This window comes from Lichenostomus cassidix, chromosome 19 (genome assembly GCF_008360975.1).
Source record: "Lichenostomus cassidix isolate B80296 chromosome 19, HeHo_3.0, whole genome shotgun sequence".
Classification (NCBI taxonomy): Eukaryota; Metazoa; Chordata; class Aves; order Passeriformes; family Meliphagidae; genus Lichenostomus; species Lichenostomus cassidix.
Window position 1 is genome coordinate 9222920 of NC_139499.1, and position 6500 is coordinate 9229419.

The 6500-nt window shown below is 45.2% G+C and overlaps 1 long non-coding RNA gene across 1 annotated transcript; it reads left to right on the top strand.

Moving 5' to 3' along the window:
- Nucleotides 1-360: 360 nt before the first annotated feature.
- LOC146429263 (uncharacterized) lies at nt 361-2479 on the top strand. The gene is made up of 3 exons (XR_014855766.1): nt 361-516; nt 1585-1643; nt 1751-2479. It is a non-coding gene; the product is annotated as an uncharacterized LOC146429263 (long non-coding RNA).
- The last annotated feature ends 4021 nt before the right edge of the window (nt 2480-6500 follow it).

The following is a 6500-nucleotide window of genomic DNA, read 5'->3' on the forward strand; positions in this document are numbered from 1 at the left end:
AAAAGATAAACTGGTACCAGAAGGTTCATCTCTATTAGCTGAAGTGTTTGGGGACACCACAGAAATAAACCTAGGGTTATAAACACTGCCCTGGATCAGGAACCTGGGAGGAAATCTGGGAGAATGAACTTCTGTGTCCTGTTTGGTCAGGGCTGGAATATCCTGGGTACAATAGTGAATGATTCAGGCTCAGTGTTACACTGTTGGGAACTGTGGGCATTCATAGCCATGAAATAACTCAGGAATTACTGAAAGCTAAAGAAAAACTAGTGGGCTCTTTTGATCTGCAGTGTGGATGTCAGGGATCTTTATCTCTTGGCATTTCCTATCAAGTAGGAAGATTAAGGACTTATTTTTGTTTTTTTAAGGTAGAAGGCAGCTGAGTTCAATGGACTTCAGGAGCTTGGACTTGAGGAGAGGATCAGGTCTCGTAAAACTTCTGACTAAACAAGAAAAAGAGGAAAGCAACCCTACCCAGAATTGCACAGCTGTAGAAGGACATCAGGGATTTGGAAGGTAATAAATACAGCACTGTTTACCACACTGGTCTCAGATATGAACTGAAGCTTGCATGTGAGGCTCACAGATGTGGTTCATGTCACAGCAAAGGCAGAACATTCCTGCTTTCCTGTCTGGGGCTGGGATGTGGCTGTAGCAGTGTTGTGTTCCTGCGCTCACAGCAGGCAGGGTTTGGTTTCTTGTGTTTCTGCCCGGTAGAAAGCGAAGGGCTTTTATGGCTGTGATGGTTTGTTCTTCTCTGGCCTCTGGGAATATGCCTGAATATTTGGGGCTGGCAGCCCTCTGCAGCAGAGTGGTCTCTGTGTCTGAGCCAGCTCTGGGGTAGGAGTCTCCTCTGGAGAAGAGGAACAAGCTGGAGTTTCCGGATGGAAAGCCTCCGTGTTCAAAATAAATCTGTGCAACACGATTTTATTCGCCTTTATCACTCAGGTGGCATGTGAGCAGTGCTGCTCTGGAGCCCATATCCCACAGCCCATGAAATACCAGTCCCTCAGGCACAAACGAGCTGTCCCTGGAGAGCCAGGGAATCGGGCAGTTGGCAAAACAGTCCTGAGCATCCTCTCTCCCTGCCGACGTCGTGTTCAGCTACGTGCTGCGATGTAAGGCAGCCTTAAATTACAAGCAAACAAACACAACCCCCTGTCGTTCTTCATCTCTCTGCTGTGTGGGCAGAAACTCATCTGGTAGCCTGGAACAAAGTGCCTGGGTGGATGGGAGCCAGGGAGGCTGCTCGAACCACTCCTCCTGCGGAGATGCTGCAATTTAGTGAGTCATTAAGAAATAATACGGGGCGCATCGCTCTCTCTTGTTCTCTCCACACCTAGTCAGACGGAGAATATGCAACATAATCTCGTGCATTTATTTGGGGTGAGGGATAATGGCCCTCAGAACAAACACCAGCTGTCTTTAAAGGAAGCAAAATGCTCTGGCCGCCCTCCTCTGTCCCCCGCCTGACTGCTGTACTTTATTCCAAAAAGTGGCAGTGAAGGGGGGAACCCTTACAGAACTAATTTAGTTAAAATTTACACTCCTTGATTTTGTGCCTCTTCTTTTTCCCTCTTCTAGTTTTGTAGCTATGATGCAGTATTGATCCAAAGATCTATAGGATCATACCATGGCTCCAGGTGGGTGGCAGAACTGAGGCTAGGCTTCATTTCCATCTGAATGGTGCAGAAAATAATTCCACTTTCCAGCTTTTATTGCTCAGAACATTGCATTTCTCTCATTGCAGTGTATGGGAATTAGCTCTGGAGGAACGAAATGATTTTTTTTTCCCTCCCCCCGTGATGTAGAGTGGAGCAGAAGGATTCAGGAAGAAGGAATGTAAGAAAGCAGACAGCAAGCTCATTGCTGTTTGAATGAGGTGCGGCTGGATTGCTCTAACGAAACGGGACTGCTCATCGGGGGTTCAAGTGGCGTTTCTGTGCAGGGATGTTCTCCAGACTGCAGATTCCTTATCAGGCTGGGACAGCTCCTGCAGTGCTGATAAATCCAGGAACAGCAGAGCAGCAGCAGCTCAGCTTTGTTCTAGGTGTGGGTGTGAGGTGATGCACGGTGGAAATTTGGTTGTTTTCTATCCCACCCTGACGCAGACATTGAGGAGAGCAGCTGCAATGATGGCCCAGCCTGGATTGGTAGTGTTGCCATAATTCATCCAATTTGCTGCTTGAATTTAGTAAATCAGAAGGAATTTCCCTGCCAGAGAAGTAGGCTGCCACCTGTTCATGAGCTTGGCCACCTTAACTCATTCCTCTGGTATTGCATCCTGCTAGAAGAACTTTCCACAGTTATTTCCTGCTAGAGGGGGAGGAAGAGAGAAGTTCAGTAACGTGCCAAGGAAATAGCACTGTTTGTGCATCCAGGAAAGGAAGTAACTTTCAGAATGCAGTGGCTTACTCTAATAAACACAGTTCAGAAAACGTTATTAGCGTGCTGTGACTGGTTTCAGCAGCACAGGTCTTGGGAACTCCCTGTCAGTGCCAGTGTCTCAGGCAGGAGTCGAGGGGAAGTAAAAAATAATCTACAAGGCTTTAGGATAATTTATGAAGGTTCCTGTAACACTGTAAGTGGCAAGATGCTAAATGTTTCTCATAGCAGAGAGATGCTCTCAGGAGAATACCTGTCCTCATGAAGCATTTACTTCTAACATAGAATAGATGCTGCTACTACCTGGTGTCACTTTAGTCATGACACTTTACATGACAGCAGTGGGATTTCGCTGCCCTGCTCACCCAGCTGGTCCCACCCATGAGGCTGTGGCTGGGCAGCTCTCTGAGGGTGCTGATCTCATTAGCACCCTGAGCAGTGCCTGCTTGGCTGAGAGGCTTTGAAATGTGCTCAGACTCGGGCTACAGGATTTGTGCTTTCTGTCAATGACAAGTGGAGCAAATATTGACAGTGCTCTCACAGACTCCAGTTACTATTGCTCTTGTTAATTCAGGGCAAAATTTATCCTCGTGCCACAGGCCTGTGTTAGTCTGGGCTATTGAAACAACTGGGCTGCCTGCTCCCGTTTTTTGCTGTGTGGGTAATTTGGAGAATAAGGGGCAGAAAACCTATGGGTGTGTTTGGTCTTCTGTGAGGCATTTTTTAGTTGGGTTTTTTTTTATCCCCATGCTTTTCTTTCCTGTTTTCTAACCTTGTGTTGGACCACTCGTGCGTGCAAAGGTGTAACATGTTCTGTTAATGTCACTTCAAGTTGGGAATGGGGAGAGATGGAAATACAGAGAACAAAATAGTAATTTCCCTCCTGAAGCTGGTGAACTTCTGGGTAATGCCCTGAACATCTATCGCTTTTAAAGACTCCTAGATTTAAAGAAGGAAAGAACCCTGTATAAAACAGACATGGAAAAAACCTGGATTAAACTGTCACTCATTCACAATCTATCCAGGAAACTCATCCATGCCCCTACAGGTAGCTAGTTATCCCATCAGGAATTTCATATTCTTGTCTGAATCCTGGAACACAAATTGCTCCAGCGCTATGGGTCTGCCTTGATTAGGGTCTGCTGACACAGATGTCCCCAGCATGTGTTCCTAAAAAGCCTGCTCAAATAACTGCTTCTTTCCCCAAAGGGATCAAAGGTTGAGATGGTCTTTCCAGAGCTTTAGCCAGGCTGTGCAAAGCATCTGCAAAGTTTAATCCCTTAACCTTTCCTTACGTCCCTTGTCTTTTTTTTTTTTTTTTTTTTAGGATGGTATAAATGGAATTTAAGTATTTGTATTTTTTGTTTATAAAAACAGCTATTAGTTGTGAAGAACCCCTGGGAAAAAAAAAGTGTAGCCTTGCTTTTTATCCAAGAGACAGTTAGGTTTTGGCTATTCTGTCAAGGATAAAACCCAGAATGCCTCTGTACACTTGTGCAAATACCTAATGTTGACATCTTTTGCCAGCTGCTGTTGTGGCTTCTTTTTCCTTGATGAACAAAATCCTCTCGTGATGTGGCCTCTGAGCACCATTATAATTAAAAGAATTAAAATTCAATTTGAGCTATTGTCGTTACACAATGCAAAGTTCAACACCACTGAAGGTTGATTTTATTGATTCCGTATTGGGCACTCCATGGAAATCAGTTACCTTGACACAAACATGGTATTGGCAGTAGAAGGCACAAATGGTCCAGCTCCAGCCCTTGCTCACTCTAATTTTACTGTTAGCAGCACCTTTCACAGTTGAGGCAGCATTTCTATCTTAAAACATGTTATTTCAAGATCACTTTGGTCCTGGAATTATTCTCCAGCTTAAATAGCAATATAAGATTTACAGCCTTGGCAGAAAAATATGTGTATGAGAGTTAAATGTGACAAAGCTTGTTAAAATTGCAGCTGTCACTGGCAGCAAGGAACTCTGTTCTTCCTGGAAGTTAACGTGGTTTTCTGGCTTTTTTTTTCCCCTTGCACTCTTACCGTTCTGGCCTGCATATATCTATTTTCTGTATTTATTTTGAACCACAGACATAAAGTTTATCTGAATTTTCCCAAATCCATTTCATTAAGAAACAACCAACTGTCACCATCAACTGTCTCCCTATTCAACACAATTATTTCCAAGAGACTGGATATTGACTTGAAATCAGCTCTTCTGAGTGTGAGATGCTTTTAAGCACTGATGAGAATTGTTCCTGCTCTCTGAATCTGCTCCTCTGAACAGAGCAGCTGCAGCTCCTGCTCGATGCACTAACGGTTCCCTCAAACAGGGCTGGACACTGGGAAGGTTAAAGCTGTTGTTGGAGGGATGTGAAGAAACCTTTCTGGAAGGTAGAGAGGCACTGGTCCAAGATGATGGAAAAGGTGGATCTCTGGAGCCATCTTTTCCACTCTGTATATTGGTATTTTCAGTTTGGACTAGAGACATAAGTATTGCTTTTCCCTGGAGTGAAGTGAGGTGGGAAAGGATTGCTGGACAGCTCCCTTGGCTCCCGTGGAGGCTCAACCCCTCTGTCCATGCACTCCATCAGGAATCAGGGAGCAAAGAGCAGCTTTCTAAGCCTGAACCCCAACACGAGACAGACCAGAAGTTATGGTTTGTGTGTCCCTGAGCTTTGTCTTCACAGGTGTCACCTGTCCTGTCACACTGCTTGCCAGTCCTGGAGTCTGGTGCACTGTCCAGTGTGTGATGACCACTAACCATGAGGGGTTTGTCCTCCCTTTGGTAGGAAATCTGGCTGGGAGAGCCAAGACATTTGTGTTGGTGTGTGAATGCTGTAAATGTGATCCCTGCCTGCGCAGGCACACCTGGGGATGGGAGCGAGCTCTGCATGGATCCACACAGCTTATCTGGGGCCAGGAGCTCCCCGGGGGCTGACAAGTGTTGCTGCTGGGGTGGCACTGAGCCAGGGCTGGGACAGGAACACACCAGCCTGGGGCTCTTCACACCTGAGCTAAGCACATCCCGAGCTGCGGCTGCTTTGGGGCAGGAAAAAGCTGTTTGGGGAGGAAAAGTGTTGCTGGTTGTTTTGACAGAAGTCGCAAACTGCCTGGGAAGACCTTGTCTGCACATTCTGTGACTGCTGCTCAGCTTATTGCTACCTCATTAGCAAGGAGTCACCTAATTAGCGAGGCAAGCTGTTAATTATGTGTGTACTGCGTTAGCTTTAAAAATGCTTTTAGATGCTAAATATTTTAGCGACAAAGAGTTGCCGCTAAATTATTTTCTTTCTTATAGATTTCTTTCCTCTGTCAGAAGGGAACAAATCATGCACTGCTGTAACCACCACAGACTGGGAAAAACCAACTGGATTTCTTCTGGTGCAGTTGGCACTAATGAGCAGTAATAATTTTTAAAAATAAGATAAAATGGCAAAGACTTGGTAAGGTTAATAAGATAGCGGAACCCCCGTGTATCCAATCAGTCGTGATAAGAGAACAAAAGCTACATGTTTGCTAAAATAACTTTAAAAACAAATAACATTGACTTTCCACACCTAGTGGAGACCAAATTTTCACTTGCCTGCATGCCTGCTCTCCCGGCATGCTCGGACCTGTCACCGTTCCGGCTCTCCCCAGGACAGTGTGACTTTGATTTTTGACTGCTGGGCAATCTTTTTCATCAGATGGAGCTGGATCACAAGGTGGAAATTAGGTGTCCCTGCATCTTCCCACTCCTCCAGCTCACATGAAAATTTTGTGTCGAGGACATGGATCCACTTCCTACCAGCCCCACTGTGTGAGGCTTTGATTAGCAATTATTTCTGAGATATTAAAAAACACAATAGATGTTGCAGGGCTCTGGATTTTCAATTAGGATTAAGGGAAGGGAAGGGCTGTGGTCACAACTCAATAGTTGTTTCTCCATGTCAGGATGTGAATTATTGGCATAGCCTTATGATCGTGTGTGCATGTGTGCTCATGTACCAACACTTTTGTGTGTTAACTGTGTCTCTTTGCATTGATTAGTTGGAGTCTCATTTTTACTATATTTTTTTTTGTGGGGGATGGAATAAACTAAGGCAGACAGCAGAGAGTGCTTTGTTCTTGATCTC